The 16,774-nt window shown below is 47.8% G+C and overlaps 1 protein-coding gene across 2 annotated transcripts in view; it reads right to left on the bottom strand.

Annotated features, from left to right (window-relative positions):
* BICRAL (BICRA like chromatin remodeling complex associated protein) overlaps positions 1–16,774 on the bottom strand; it is a 102,470-nt gene that overhangs the window by 75,380 nt on the left and 10,316 nt on the right. Inside the window, exon 1 of one of the 2 annotated variants that reach the window (XM_070418576.1) lies at positions 7,708–7,731. The exons of the other annotated variant lie outside the window; for it this stretch is intronic. The gene's annotated coding sequence lies outside the window, so the exon portion shown is untranslated. Of the gene's footprint in view, positions 1–7,707; positions 7,732–16,774 lie in introns of those variants that run through there. 2 annotated transcript variants of the gene reach the window in all.

Genomic DNA, 16,774 nt, shown 5'->3' on the forward strand with positions numbered 1-16,774 from the left:
TTCCTTTGGGATTTTTTTTTTTTTTTTGGCTAACTTCAGAAATGTACTGGTTTACTTAAGAAACAGGTTTATTTGTCTCTTTAAAAAATTTTTTTTAAATCTACACGATAACGTGCTAGTCTCTGCAGGCGCCCTGCACACACACACTCACACACACACGTTCACTCGTTTTAGCTGGGGGTGGGGTGGGAGGGGGGTAAAAACAAAAAAAAAACAATATTTGTTTAGAACTCCAATTAGAACAAGCCCAATAAATACTTTTTTGCATATGCTTTAAAAAAAAACACTAAAACGTCACTCTTAACAGTTATTTGGCAAATAATCCATTTATCCTAACTTTTAAATGTACGAAGCTGTCCTTTGCAACATCCTCTTTCCATTCCGAAATGCTGTCAGACCTCGTCTTTTTAGCCTGTATGTCAACATTAACCAGGAAAAAAAAAAAAAAAAAAACAACCCAGAACAACTTTAGTGGTGAAGGTGTAGGGCTAAGTCGCTCTCAAAACATCCAATTCCCTTCTCTTTATATGTAGATATCCTTTATCACCACATTTGTGGAACTTTCCTTACGTAACCCCCCAACCTTTAAAAAGCTACCCAACCTTTTGAGTGTAATTAACACCCATTTTAAATGGCGAATCTCATTGTTGAGAGCCTCCATAAACCACCGAGCACACTGAGAGGGTTTAAGTAAATGTTAACTGGGATAGTGTGGATTGGGGGAGCATGCCTTTGTGGCCTAGATTAACTGCATTTATTTTTCCTGCAAATTCCCACGAAAATACAGTGGGGGTTTTGTTGTTGTCTTTTAGTTTAAATAAACATCAAGGATAAAGGATGAGTTGCATAAGCATGTGATTAAGATTTTTTAAAAATACGTACATAAGCCCCAGAAATGTTTCAAAATTATTTTAAATTACTTTGTAATACCTACAGCCATGAGGTCCTGCAATAAACAGAATGTTCAAAGCCATGTTCCCCAAATATTTACTGAGTTCTAAATAAAAATTATCCCTAGATTTAAATTATTTACATGAAATTATTGTTTGGTTTCTGTATTCCCTTGGCATCAAAAAGGTAATGGTAGCGCACCTTGCTTGCTTACATAAGGGTACTGTAACTATACTATTTTGTACAAAATAAATGTCAAGGTTAGCATACAATGTTGTCATATTCAGGACAGTAAATCTTAACAGAAAAACAAACCATATCTTGTTCTAGTAACTGCCACTCTATCCTTTACAATGTATGTGCTATATTTAAACTTTCCTTAAAAATACATTCAGTGATTTTGTATCACATAGTATCACTGAGGTGTTTTCTCAGTGTTTCACAGCCAGCCAAGGCCTTCCTGGAACAGTAGTCTTTGCATAAATTATCATATTTCCCTACACTTGACAGTTGGACCAACCAGTTTTCTAATTGGCTTGGGAAATTTTTAAACATATTTTAAAGTGCCTTTGGATTGGTTGGAATTTAATTGTAATACCCATTTTGAAGGATTACATTTCAAAAGAGTCCATTATTCATTGCAATTAGGACCCACCAAGCAAGTTTTACAGCTGTTGCTCCATAGCTCCAATGAAATATTAATGGATTTCAGAAAGCTATTCTCCTAAGTCAGCCAAAACCCCAAAGAAACACAAATCTGACTTTGAAAGATCACCAAACAAAACTGAACTCCTAGACCCACAGAGTATGGCTAGTGCAGGCTTTTTGAAGGATGACATTTTCTGAGAGCCTACTGCCTCCTATATACTTATATACATTATTGACTGAATCTCCATGAAAACCTATACTAGTAGAATAAGGCTTAGTTATCCTGATTTTGCAGATGAGGCTCCTAATGATTTTAGTAATTTGCCTGGAGTCATCAGTCTAGTTAGGGCTGGTGGGGGAAACCCAGGTCAGGTTGATTCTAAAACTCACCCTTCTCTTCAGGCCCTGAAAAGGGCTTGGAAACAAGCAGTCCTTGCTGTTCGACTCTAAACAGGGCTCAGTGCTGTGGCCTAGGCAGAGGGACAGCCCTCCACTTGGTGAAGGCCGACTTTGAGAATGCCAGTTGTCAAATCTAATTTTAAATTTTGGGGGTGGGGGGGTTGCAAAATACTGGGACAGCAGTGGGGAGAATTTCAGGTTCACCAGGCACCACCAAAATTGAAATCATTTAATATTAAAAAGAATAAACAAGCTTTTCATTTTCCCCATGTGATTGAAAAACATTTTAAACAAGGAATATGCCTGTGTATGTAAAATATAAGTTACGGTTTATATAGACAGGATTTGGGTGTCTAAATGTAAGATTAGGAAACTTTTTAAGAGAAACGTTCTTTTTTGTTGTTGTTGTCAATCCTCACCTAAGTTTATTTTTCAATTGATTTTTAGAGAAAGCGAAAGGGAGGGAGAGAGACAGAGAGAAACATGTGAGAGAGACACACTGACTGGTTGCCTCCGGCACATGCCCCGGGACAAGGCCAGGGGATCAGGGATGGAGCCCGCAACCAAGGTACATGCCCTTGACTGGAATCGAACCCAGGACCTGTCAGTCCACGGGCCAGTGCTCCAATCACTGAGCCATGCTGGCTAGGGCAAGAGGAACGTTCCTAAAATGGCTTACCTATATGCAAATAACTTTAATTGTATTGACTACAATTTAATTATGTACAATTAAATGGTCACTCCTATGGTTCCTACCTGTGTAGGCGACCTAAAAAGAAGGGCAACTGGACACAGAAAAAAAAAAAAGAGGATGTAATTATAGTTGAAATGTTCTAGCAGGCATCTGGGCCGCCACATAAGCAGGTCCAATGTCCACATAACAATTAAAAGTGAAAAGGCTTCTGTTTTTTATGTTCTCCCTCCACATGTTTCCCTCGTTGGTTGGCTATTCTCAGAGGGGGGCGGATGCAAATGCCAGAGCTGAGGTGGCCACACACAGGACCAGGTGTGCCCAGACCACAGAGATACCAAAATACACCAGGTGAGCTAGTAAGTGCTCCGTGTCATGTTTGTGAAATAAAAATGTAAGAATTCTCCATGGGCAGAAATAAGGTGCCTACCTTCAGCTGTGCCTCAAGTAGAACTTACATGCTGGGCTTTAGTGCCCTGGCTCTGTGCTCGGACTGCCCTGGGTTCAAATTCCACCTTTGTCACTCACCAGGTATGTGGCTACGGGCGTCACTTCGCCCCTCAGCACTTCAACTTCCTCATCTATAAAAAGGGGATAATTACAGTGCCCATGTCTGCAAGTTATTTTAAGGGTTTAGGAACTAGTGCTTGTGAAATGTTGATCATGGCGTCTCGGTTTAGTTGTGTGTCGGGTTGAATCATGTGAAATCTTCCCATGTAGATTCCCCTTGGCAATCTCATGTGATTCAACCTTATAGGTCTCTCTCATGTCCCCTCCAGAGTTCTTTGTAAGTAGTGAGCTCACAGCCAGTACTCGTATGATAGAAGAGAAACAGCCCTGTCCACAGGATGTATAAGAATACAAGAAATAAATGTGTCTCTACCTAGAGACCTATAGAGAGGGCTGGGCAAAAGTAGATGTACAGTTATGAGTATACAAAATACAGAGGTTATTCTCGATTATTGTGTTATTTTCCATACAAACAATTGTAAACTGACTTTTGCCCATCCTGTATTAAGGGAGTACAGTAAGTCTCCTTGAACCGCATAAAACCATTATCCAGTTGATCACAGGCAGCATGGCCTTATGGTTTAGAGTGGTCCCCAGCCCCCATCAGTTAGAGCTTCATCATTGCCGCTTTCTAGCCTTTTGATCTTGGCCTACTTTTTTCACTTCATTTACCTCAGTTTCCTCATCTGTAACGTGAAAGTAACAATACCTGTATCTCCGGTGGCAGGGGGACAGTTAAATGACATTAGATAGACAAAACCCTGGCTTTGGTGCCTGGCATATAGTAAATTACTCGCTAACAGTTGCCATTATTGTTGGGTTAACACTGGTATTAAGAAGCAACGTGGAAATGTTTTCAAAGCAGTGGTAAACAGTTCACTTGCAGTGGTCACACATGTTTCAATACTTCGCCCACGTTAGCATTTTGTTTGATACATGAATAAATCATCTTTGTAGAGACTGAGGCTATTCTAGTCATGACACATTTCAAGCTGGTCATTTTCCTTGACAGATTTAAAAATAAAAATCTGAACTCCTACAAGCCTCTAGTACAAGGATAAGGAGTATAAGCAGAACTGTTGTTTAAAAAAAGGAGGCATTCAGCACTCCCACTGGCCTTGCTGTGTCGCACATCCAGCCAGTTTCCCTAGAGTGAGGGGGAGGACAGCCATCGGGTTAGGAGGCCCAGCTGAGCAGCTGGAAGGCAGGGCTGGAGGCGATGCTCACCAGCTCCCAGGCCCCGCGGCGCTCTGTCCGACTCCTGACTCTCCAGGACAGAGCCTTCCTTCCGCCCCACCGGGACCCCGGGAGGGGGGCTTGCAGAGGCAGCAGACGAGGACTCATAGGCTGCGGGCTGCTTCTATACAGCACCCTCGGAATTTGGTGAGAAAGTCGGGCTCGAAGACAGGGTCTCCGTGTCCATAAATGTCAGTGTCCTTTCCAGAAACGACACTACCGGGAGGTAAGGCATCTGGAAAGGAACCACGCCTGAAAGATGACGTGGATACAAGTTGGAGCAAAGAAACAGGTAGGTACCCAACAGGCATCAAGATACAGCTTCAACATGAAGGAAAAGAAGGCACCCAGACAGTATAACCTCCACTAGCATCCTGATAGCTGAAGAGCCACATTCTTATTTATCTGAGCACAGGGAAGCACAGGAAATCCGGCATTTTAAGAGTCCATGTGAAATACTCACTGGACCAAACAATTCTCTCTCCTAAACCTTTTCATTACTTTTAGTTCCATTTCCCAGGTACACTGATACTGTAAAGGTGGCACCCTCAGCAAAGGTACAAGTACTCCGGTACCCAAAAAGGTTGATGCCTCTCCCTCCCTCACTGTAAATCACACCGACCAGCCAGCAGTTGGGGTATTATCAGTACCTTGTGAGTTAGATTGACATGCGTCGGGTCTGAGACCATCAGGGGGTTGTTTAGAGATGGGCAATCAGAGCAAAGAACATGCACATTCTTTTCGTTGTTGTTGCCTATCCTCAGCCGAGGACATTTTCCCATTGATTTAAGAGAGAGTGGAAGGAAGGGGGAGAGACACACAGAAAGAAATATCAAGTGAGAGACACGATTGGTTGCCTCCCGCATGCACCCTGACAGGGGCCAGGGATCGAGCCTGAGACCCAGGTATGTGCCCTTGACCAGGAATTGAACCTGAGAACCTTTGGTCCATGGTCTGATGCTCCATCCACTGAGCCAAATCAATTATGGCGGGCATGTACATTCTTGAGGTATAGTTCACATGGGGCATGGCAAAAACTTGATGAATTATTCCGGCCCACCATGGGCACAAACCAAAAGTCAAGTAATCATCTCCCCTCCCCTCTAGTTTCTGTGTCACAGACCAGTCCCCTAGATATATTAGGATTGTCCATGCTTCCTTCTCATCCTCTCATCTGCCTCAAACCATGCACCCCACTCAAGAAACTCCCTTAAATCCAGTCCGCCTTTCCCACCAACCACCTTCACCTAAACCCAGGTCCTCATCACTTGCTGGTCTCCCAGTTTTATTTCCAGTCAACCAATTTCCTATCTAAATCACCTTTTTAAGACCTGTAGCTGGTGTGTCACACCTGTCAGCACCTCACAGCCTGAGGAAGCTTATTAGAAATACAGATTCCTGCCCTGGCCAGCGTGGTTCAGTTTGTTGGAGCATCATCCCTACACATACCCAGGTTTAGGGTGCGATCCCCAGTTGGGGCACGTTTGGGAGGCAACTGATTCATGTTTCACTCTCACATCCATGTTTCTCTCTCCCTCTCCCTCTTTTTCTAAATCAATAATAATAATAATATTGCCCTAGCTGGTTTGGCTCAGGGGCTAGAGCGTCAGACTGCAGACTGAAGGGTCCTGGGTTCAATTCCAGTCAAGGGTACATGCCTGGTTGCCGGCTCGATCCCCAGTAGGGGGTGTGCAGGAGGTAGCCAACCAATGATTCTCTCTCATCATTGATGTTACGATCTCTCTCTCCCTCTCCATTCCTCTCTGAAATAATCAATAAAAAATATTTTAAATAAATAATAAAAAGCATGTCCTCAGGTGAGGATTAAAATAATAATAATAATCTATATATATATATATATAAAAGCCTAAGTGACCGTTATGACCAGATGACCGGCAGGTAGCTATGATGCACACTGACCACTAGGGGGCAGACGCTCAATGCACCCCCTAGTGGTCAGTATGCTCCCACAGCCAACCTCCCGTGGTCTCTCTCCCCTGACCAGCAGGCCCCAATCACCGGCCAGGCCGAGAGACCTCACCCATGCACGAATTGGTGCACTGGGTTTCTAGTAATAATAATAATAGAAATAGATTCCCAAGGCCAAAGCCATCACCAGGGAAATGGAATTTCTGGGGAGAGTTGTGGTACAGACATAGGTACTTTTAAGGTGCATTAATTAGCTCCACCTGCCTCCCCAGGGGCTCTCCACTGCTCCTCCCGATATGGGCATACCCTTTGCCCTCTGCCCAGAATGCCCTTCTTCCTCTGGGGCAAGTCCACTATTCTCCAAGGCCCGGCACAAACGGCCACCTCCTCTGGGAAGCCTTCTGTCATCCCCTACAGTCGTGGCTTTCAAACATCTTTCCTGAGACTCACTCCCAAGACATAGATTTCACATTGCTATGCAATAAGCACATCACTGAAACAATGGCTTAGGAAAACACTCCCTAAACGTACTGTAGAAAACGCAACTTGATATATTTCATTCTATCCTGTTTCACTTTAAAAACGCTGTTAGCCACCTTGTAAATGGATTTCATGATCCAATCCTGGGGGCGACCCTCATTTAAAAATACTGCTCGGCGTGAGTCAATGACTCCCTCTCTGTGCATGTGACACATAACCTGTTACAGTATTTATCACACTCTACAGTAATTATCTGCTTACAGCCTGTCTTCACTTCCCTCCCACCTCTCCCCCAAACACGCACACACCACAACCAAGTCAGCAAATCCTGTGGCAGTCACACAGCCACCGACAAATGCAGAAATGAGAATATTGGTGAAGGAATCATTTGAGTGCTTTGGCTCGTGTGGTTTTTTTTTTTTTTCTTTTCCGGTTATGGTTCACAGCATAATCTATCAGCGACTCCCCAGAGGCTGGGCCTGGGAATCACACTGACTTCAACCCTTAACGGCGATTTTTTTTTTAAAAACAGCCATTGCATTTCAGTACAATTTAACCGATTCTTTTTTTGCCCTAAAAAAATAAAAACCACATACAAGCAAAACCAACCAGAAAATATTTTGTCGGCTTGTTCGCTTGGCAAGGGGAGTGCACATGTGGGCAAACAAATCTCTTACTTAGATACTTAGAAGCAAATATTCACAAACCTCAAAACCCTCCTTCCTACCACTTCAGAAAGGAAACCCCCTCCCGCAGGGCGGGCGCAGAGACACAGGCCTCTGCGCCGCCTGCGCCCCATTTCTCACCGGGTTGTCCCCATCAACACAAACAAATGAAAAAGTAGAAAAACCCAAGAGAAGCCCGAGCAGCTAGCATGAACCGCGGCCACGCACCGAGGCTGCAAGTTCCGGTGCGAAAGGTACCTGTGATGGATGCGCGGGCGAGACAGCGGCCCGCAGGGGAGGGAGCCTCTTTCTGCAGCACGTGGCTCCCTTGACAGGAAACCTGCCCGCGACACCCGCCCCCCCCCCCCCAACTGTGCACACCGCTCATCTGCAGCTTCGTCATTTGTGTGATGCTAATGTGCTCCAAGTCCTCGGAAGCGGACTAAGAGGGACTCAATGAAAATATATTGGGGGGGGGGGGGCCGTTGGGGGGAGGGGGCGGGGCAGTCACCAAGTGTCGCTGCAGTGCCCGGGGCCAGGAGGAAGCAGGCATTTCTGGCCAAGGAGAGAGGGAAGAGGAAACACTGTACAGCTGGGTTTTAAAGGCTGAGTAAGAGTTTTCCAAATAATGTGGGGAAAGCGGGGAGAGAGCTCCAGGCAGGGGAACTTGAAGGGGGGCTGGAGGGGGAGAGGGGGTCACAGGAGAAGGAAAGGTCATTCAATATACGTGAGAGGGAGCTGCAGGCGGGTGGATGGTGAGGGGCTGGTAGCTCATGGCGGGGAGTCTGGGTGACCCTTTAGGCTGCTTTGCACGCTGCAGGGCACAAGGCAATAGGCGGTGAGATTCATGGGCCTGTGACCAGCTTTCATAAAAGCCGAAATAGCCAAGGATAGAAAATACCAGCTCCACGGCAGGCAGTGAGGGTGTGAGCTCTTTTGCGGAATTTGTTTCTGTTATAAATGTGTGTATGCATGCATGTCCTGGTTTGTGATAGGAAATGTAGTTCTGACTGAGGAAGGTTAGAGAAGAGATTGCTGAGAACAGATGTGAATTTCAAGAGGATGAGAGTGGTGGGGGGGGGGTGAGTGATGCGTGGACGGAGGTGAGGCTCGGGACATAATGGGGGGGTGTCTGTAAGGCTTCCCCACACTGGGTAGTGTGGGGGGCTCCACAGCAGAAAGCCATGCCACACAGCTCTCAATGCCTGGCGCCTGGCACACAGAACTGTGATCTAATCAGCGCTTGCTGTTTCCAGCTGCGGAGTTTTGGGGGACTTGGTTATACAGCAATAGACAACCAACACCCCGAGTTACTCACGAAGTCTGGAAGGGTCGAACAATAATACTAACATTTTAGAGTGACCCATTGATTACTACCATTTTGTTTTTCAAAGAATCTTCCATATCACATCTCCCGCCTGACTTGGTTAAGGAAAGCCCCCCCCCACCCACCCAACCTGGACCAATCAGATTCTCTCTTCCGGTACTCGGGAAGCTGGGTCCGCTGTGGGGAGCAGACTAGAAGGCTGGGAAGACTAGGGGGCAAGGCCGTCATTCTGGAGCACTTACCATGGGACCCTGCGGCTGATGGGAACAGAGAGGCCAGTGTGTCAGGGAGAAGCTGGGTGAGGGAGGGGAGGGAAGAGGAGAGGACAAGGCACCTGGTGCTCTTCCTCTGGAGATGGCTAACATGGGGGCTATGGAGTGAGGCTGGACGATGGAATGACATTGATCAGAGGTGGAGGAAGCAGGGCAGGGTGCAGAGATGTGGGGGGGTGGAACCCTGGGGCTAGGAACTTTCCAAGTCCAGAAAGGTTTTAGGGTTCTGTAACCCGGCCCCGGTGAGGGACCTGAATCCTACTCGGGGACCAGCAGGGACAAGGCCCTGAGCAGTTTATGCTGCTGTAAGAAGGCACATGCTTAGGCCTCTTAGGAAGCAAATTAAACAGTAAAAGGCACCTGTGTCTTAGATCAAGACTATGTTTTTTCCTGAAAAAGTAAGTTTGCTTTTCAAGTTCTCTGGCCCCCAGAAACTCATCTGCTTCACCACTGGCTAACCCTCCCCCCGCAGTCCTCCCCCCCTCTCCCCCCGCCGCAGTCCTCCCATACAAAGTGAGGAAAATCTGAGAAATTATTTCCAGATTAATGACATTTTTACAAAGACCAAATCTAACATTTCATAAAGTTGACATATTATGTATAGAAGCATTTAATTAAACATTCATCTTTATTCTGCAGCCTTCCTCCTGTGAATTTTTCAGGACCTGCCCATTTGCACATGCCCTGGACTACGGGAGACTACCGACAGGTGTTTGGGGAGTTTGGGGCTCCTGATTATGAATTTGGGACATTCTAGGGTGTCCTGTCTCCATGGGCCCAAGCACATGGACCCATGGGCCAGAGGGTGGAGTTGCCTCCACTCCAAACATTCAGACAGAGGAGGTTGGAGAGGCCTTAATTTCACCCATCATTTTGGAGAGGGGTAAACCGAGGCCCAGAGAGGCAAGGGGCATCCAGGAGGTCACCTTTGGAAGTACCCTAGGAGCTAGAGGCAGGCACTGGCCAGAAAACAAGTCTTGCCTTTCTGGAGTGGGGCCTCGCTTGCAGCCTCTACCCGGGCTGGGACCATTAAACCAGTAGGGGTTGGGGGTGATGGCAGGAGGTCCAGGTCCAGGACTGGCCCCAGACAGTCACCCCCACCCCCAGCCCACCCCCCCACCCACCATAGCCTCCCTGTCAGGGGACAGCTTGGCACCTGGTACTTTTCCACAACGACTCCCATCCCTCCTCTCCCTCCACTGGGCGATGGGGGTGTGCCCGTAGCAGGCGCCTACAGTGGGACCCTCAACTGAGCATCTTGGTGCGCACCCCATCCCCCACCCTGGGAAAGACCCTCGGCCCGGGGGGGGGCCTGTCCTGCCCAAACAGTACCCGCTGGGGCACCGTGTGTCCTCCCGGCGGCCCCGGTGATGTGCTGAGCACCACATGAGGCCTGGCTGCCTTTCCCGTGTTTGGGTTGGAAGGTTCCCCTTCCTTAGAACTCATTCCCCATTTGACTTGCTCCTCTCTGAGGAGTTCCCTTTCTTGCAACCAAAAGATCCTCGAATACACCCAGGTGCCGCCAGCGAGCTCCTCCCGCGCTGGCCAGGGCAGCGGTTCCTCCTATGGGCAGGCCAAGCATCTCTCCAGAGAAGAACAGCCACTGCCAGAGGCTGAGCTGTACTGTTATTGCTGTGCAAGAACTGCTACCGACGGGGAAAAGGTCTTCAGCCATCCCACTCCTGCCTTAACTCACTTCCCTCGAGTGATCCTTTGATTAGCCACGCACTTCCATTGAAAAACGGACATCTGTATTTATACCAGTTGATTTAAAAAAACAAACAAACAAACAAGAAAACTGTGTTCTGGCCAGCCGACCTCATCACCCCGTGGCTGGGTAGTTCATGGCCATTATAACTTCACACACTGGCTTTCAAGTACATATCATTCTTGAGTGACCTCCACTTCATTTCCACGGCGCTCGGTCGAGCCCTGTCCTTTGTCCAGGGAACCCCTGCCACAGCCTCCGACAGTGACAGCGCGGCCCAGCTCCTATCCACTCTCTCTAACTGCTCCTCCCAGAACACCAACCCCGAGGGAGTGCGGCTCCTGCTCAGAACCCTCTGCTGGGTCCGGGCTTTGAGAAGGACTGCAGGCTGCAGCCCACCTCCACCCACCCCTCCACCCCTTCTGACTCCCCTCTGTTCTTGCCAGGAGGCGTTACTCCAAGCTCCTCAAATAGACTGGTGTCTTCCAGCTCTGCTCCTGTTCCTCACTGCCTGGCATTCCTTTCCTCTGGGACCTGCCCCCTCACTTTTCCTTCCTTTTTGCCCCTCTTCGCTCTGTTCTTTGTGCTTCCAGCCTCCTTTAACGCTAACACACTCTGCAGTTGGCTTGACCTACAGTTCGCCGTCTCCATGTCCTTCCCCGGACCATAAGCCTCAAGAAAACAGGACTGTGCTTTGTTCATTTCGATACCTCCCCTCACCCCAGGGCTGACTACAGCATCCTCATCAATACATTAAACTAGCCCTAGCCGGTTTGGCTCAGTGGATAGAGGTTGGCCTTCGGACCGAAGGGCCCCAGGTTAGATTCCGGTCAAGGGCATCCAGGGCACATACCGAGTTGCAGGCTCCTCCCTGGCCCTGGCCCAGGCCCTGGTCGGGGCGCGTGCCGGAGGCAACCAATGGATGTGTTTCTCTCACATCGATATTTCTCTCTGTCTTTCCCTCTCTTTTCCACTCTCTCTAAAAATCAATGGGAATATATCCTCAGGTGAGGATTAAAAATCAACAGCATTAAACTAGCATTTCTTGAGTTGACTGTACCAAGGCCCCTGGCTGCTGTTGGAGGTAGAAGGCACTCAACACATGGCCACTGAGTCTATTACAGTCGGATGGCTGGCACAGACAGGTTTCCTGTGGACGGACTGGTTCAGGTGAGGTGTCCCCCTGGCCTCCACATGGGCAGAGCCGAGACAGCGGACTTATAGTCCTGATGACACACATGGTACCGCAACGAGTCTCAGCCTAACTTGCTTTTTAAATGAAAGGAAGGCCCTGGCCAGATGGCTCAGTTGGTCGGAGCATCATCCATACACCAAAAGGTTTGGGGTTCAATTCCCAGTCAGGGCGCATATCTAGGTTTCGGCACGTAGGGAAGGCAACCGACTGATGTTTCTCTCTGACACTGATATTTCTCCTGATAAATTAACATGCCTCTCCCATTTTCTTCCCTTTCCCCCACTTTCTACAGCTGAAGTCATGACTCACGGGCACTTTACAGAACGCTACTTCAGGTGAACAACTCCGGGAGAGTGGGGGTGGGGCTGAGCCCCTCTCCTTCCCAGTTATTCAGTGACTTTATTGTAAGTCTTTCAAAGAGTCAGCATCTACCTGTGAAGGTAGAAGCAGAATCTGGTCCTGGTTTGTCCACTGGCAATCCCTGTTCTGTCCCCAGTCTTCCTCTCTCTCCCAGACGCGTGGAAAGGCCTCAGCTCTGGGCAAACCCGAGAAACACAGCACAGTGTCCTTGAGAGCGTAACTACTCGGAAAATATCAGAACTATATAGTAATTCCTAACCTTGATCAAGAAGTATGGGAGCCCAGCCAGTGTGGACCAGTGGTTGAGCATCGACCCAGGCACCAAGAGGTCATTGGTTGATTCCCTGATTCCTAGTCAGGGCACATGCCCCTTTGTGGGCTCGATCCCCAGTAGGGGGTATGCAGGAGGCAGCCTGTCGAAGTTTCTATCCCTCTCCCTCTCTCTCTAAAATCAATAAAAGCATATTTTTAAAAAGAAATATTAGAATAAGCAAAAACACAAACAAAAACCCACACACAAAGGTTTTCTCCTCTTTTTAAACAAACATGAAGATTTCCATTTTCCAGAGGCCATGCAGGGTGGGGCAAAAGTAAGTTTACAGTCATGAGTGCCTCACCCAAAGGTATTTTCCCATTGATTTTTAGAGAGAGTGGAAGAGAAAGGGAAAGACAGAGAGAAATATCGATGTGAGAGAAACACATTGGTTGGTTGCCTCCTGCATGAGCCCCCACCAGAGCCTGGGCAGGGGAGGAGCCTGCAATCAAGGTACCCGCCTTTGACTGCAGGCCGATGCTCTATCCACTGAGCAAAACTGGCTAGGGCTATTCTTGTATTATTATTTATTAAACTAGAAGCCTGGTGCACGAATTCATGCATAGGTGGGGTCTGGCTGGCCCACCTCTAGCAGGGGTTGGGGGGAGCTGAGCAGGGGCAGGGTCAAACTCCTGGTTGAGGGGACGATTTGCATATTAGCCTTTTATTATATAGGCTATTGTATTATTTTCCATACCAACAACTGAAAACCTGATTTTGCCCACCCAGTATAATAAATGAATGCTGCCTCAAATCAATGCTCACCCCAGGTCCTAAAAAGGCAGCAAAGCAGACTACACAGGCCCCTGACAGCCACCCACAGAGAGCTCCGGGGATGGCCGACTTGAAGAACGCAGGACACCTGCAGCAGCTCTGGCTTCCTGGGGAACCATCACACCTTTGTTCAGGGCCTGTCCTTTTCAGCATACCCTCACATCCCAGGTTGCACTCGAGCTTCACCCTTCACTTCGTGGTCGTTCTTCCGACGGAAACAAGCTTTCCATTACTATAAGGAGTTATGCTCTTAAGACAAAGAGGAAAACTGCATGCAACGCTGTGATGCAGAAGGAGGTGTGGCTCATCCATGAGCTAAATGACTATCTGTCCCCACCCATGGGCCTCGCCTCCTGGGATGCACTTACATTTGTGCCTCAGCAAATTTCAAATTACTACGTCATGGACCACCGATTCCGCCGGAGAGGAGAGCTCACAGCTGTTAGGGACGCCGGTGCCTCATACTGCAGCCCCCAAACTCACCCACATTCCTAAACCAGATGTGCCATTGTCCCTCATCCAAGCCGGCATCTTTCACTTTTCAGAAGCAGCCTTTCGTTATTCTTACAAAAGGAGGAGAAAGTATCTGCAACACAAATAGGTTCCCACTTGACATTTTGCAAGGATTGGCTCAGCATCCATATTTCCTTATTGCCGTCATGGATGACACAAAAGACATCCCTTTATCCACGTCACTGAACACGTCTGAGAACCATAATATGCAAGGCCTCACTCACAAGACCATTTTCCCAAACTTTTTTGACCATCACCTACAAGAAGAAATACATTTTATCTCACAAGTTATGTTCGTGTACATATAAAATACGTACATCTAATATAAACCTAATTAGGCCACACAATGTACTCTGGCACCTTCTATTCTATTTATTTTGGCATTTTTCCTTTGATCATTTTTAAAATGCAGACTGCCATCCACCAAATGGATTTCATGACCTTATTGGGTTGGAACCTGTGGTTTGAAAACCTGTGCTTCGTAGTATTTCACAGAAAAGTGGCATCGCGTCGCACATAATGAAGTCCTACCCAAGGAAGAAACCTTAAAACTAGGCAGAAGAGTGGGAGAGGAAGAATTTATTCCTTCTTATTTAACTTTCAACTGCCAGGATGCATTTCTACAAAAGCCTTTAAGAGTGATCTCAAAACCTGTGCATCATTATTCCCCTTAGCCTGAAGAAGGAGGACCCTGAGGCAGGAAAGATTCACCCCCTCCCCCCATCTGTATTAAAAACTCACATCTGCTTGGGAATTTTAATTTGGCTGGGTCTTTTAAAGAATCTTAACACTCCTGCTGCTGCTTCAATCGCCCGCCTGGCAAGGTTACCGCCGAGATTAAATGAGATAATATAAGGGAGGTGCCCGGTGGCTCCTGCTATCATTAGGTTCTCGGATTATCTTTTCCTGGACCTGCCTGATCTCTGTGTGACCTGCAGACTCACTCAATCACTACGGGGCAACAGAGAACAGAGTGTCCCCTCAAGGAATTCACGGACTAAATATCATTACAAACTAGGATTCTGGAATGCCTGGGCTGAGAATTTCATTTATTCCCCCAACAGGTAATTACTGTGAGCCTTCTACGCTGGGCATGATGTCATATGCTGGGATTATCTATAACAATAAAAGCGTAATATGCTAATTAGACCGGACATCCTTCCGGACGACCTTCTGGATGAAGTTGGGCTGCCAGGGAAGCCTGGGTCCAGGGTGCCTGCTGGTGGCTGGAGGGAAGCTCAGGTCCCGGGTGCCAGAGGGAAGCCGGTGCTGGCTGCTGGGGGAAAGAAGGCCTACTCTTGCACGAATTTCATGCATTGGGCCTCTCGTGGAGTATAAAAAATAGTAGACACAACCAGAGCCCTCATGGAGCCTACAGTCAAATAAGAGCTTACTCTTTGTGAAAATGCTGCGCATTCCATTAATATTACATGACATTTGACTGTTTTACACTCCCTTCTCTGTAAAGTGAGGCAAGATTAGGTCAGTGGTTCCCAAAATGGAAGATCCCACAAATAGAAAGGCTTCTATAAAGAAACTAGAGGCCCGGTGCACGGATTCATGCACGGGTGGGGTCCCTCAGCCTGGCCTGCACCCTCTCGCAGTCTGGGACCCCTCGGGGGAATGTTGGACTGCCGGCCTGGCCTGCAGGGATGGGTCTGAAACCCAGCAGTCTGACATCCCCCCAAGGACGCAGGAGCCCCAACAGGGGCTGGGCGCAGCTCCACTGCTGCTCATTCTGGCCCCACTGCACCTGCCGCAGCCACTCGGGAGCACTGCCAGGAAGGCGGGAGAGGCTCCCGCTGCAGCTGCACTCGTCAGCCATGAGCCTGGCTTCTGGCTGAGCAGCGCTCCCGCTGTGGGAGCGCACTGACCACCAGGGGGCAACTCCTGTGTTGAGCATCTGCTCCCTGGTGGTCAGTGCATGTCATAGCAACCGGTCGTTCCAGTTGGTCGTAATGGTCACTTAAGCCTTTATATATATAGATATTTTTAAAAGAGGCTGGAGCCGGTTTGGCTCAGTGGATAGAGCGTTGGCCTGCGGACTGAAGGGTCCCAGGTTCGATTCCGGGCAGGGGCATGTACCTTGGTTGTGGGCACATCCCCAGTGGGAGATGTGCAGGAGGCGGCTGATCGATGTTTCTCTCTCATTGATGTTTCTGACTCTCTATCTCTCTCCCTTCCTCTCTGTAAAAAATCAATAAAATATATTTTTAAAAAATAAAAATAAAAAATAAAAAAATAAAAAGAGAAAAAGAAAAGAGAGAAAAGGGATATGATCTCACAATACAGTTCTCTAAACTGAATGAATCATGTCATTTAAAAAAAATCACTCCACATCCTTAGTTTTTCCTTTTAGTAGAAGCCCATTTTTGTGCTGGTATTAAAGGGTCCCTCAGGGCTTGCCCAGCTCAGTCTTCCCAGGGTTCTTTGTGGGGTTTTTGTTTGTTTGTTTGTTTTCAGTACAATTTACCTTTCAGTTCTGCCCAATTACCCGCCAGAACTGCAGAAAGGCCAGAGCCCAGTTTCCAGAAGAATCATTAAAGGGCCCTTTCTGGGCAGGTCAGAATGACACTGCGAATTCTGCTCCACCACTCACTCCGAGGGCTGGGAAGTGCAAAGGGATGAAGGCCCAGCGACTGGAAGGCAGGAAGAGACCTGGCGGTTGTTGAGGGTCTGCTACAGGTCTGGCCCAGTACCTGGCACTTCCACACATTATTTACCATCACAGCTGTCCCAGGAGAAATATATATTTCTTTATCCCCATTTTACTGTTGGTGGAAACTGAGCTCAGAAAGGTGAAGTGTCATGCGCAATGCCACCCGCTGGTCACCAGCATTTAAACTCAGATCTGTCCACTTAT

This window comes from Myotis yumanensis, unplaced genomic scaffold, assembly GCF_028538775.1.
Source record: "Myotis yumanensis isolate MYYU_CA2020_CCGP unplaced genomic scaffold, mMyoYum1.0.hap1 SCAF_6, whole genome shotgun sequence".
Lineage (NCBI taxonomy): Eukaryota > Metazoa > Chordata > Mammalia > Chiroptera > Vespertilionidae > Myotis > Myotis yumanensis.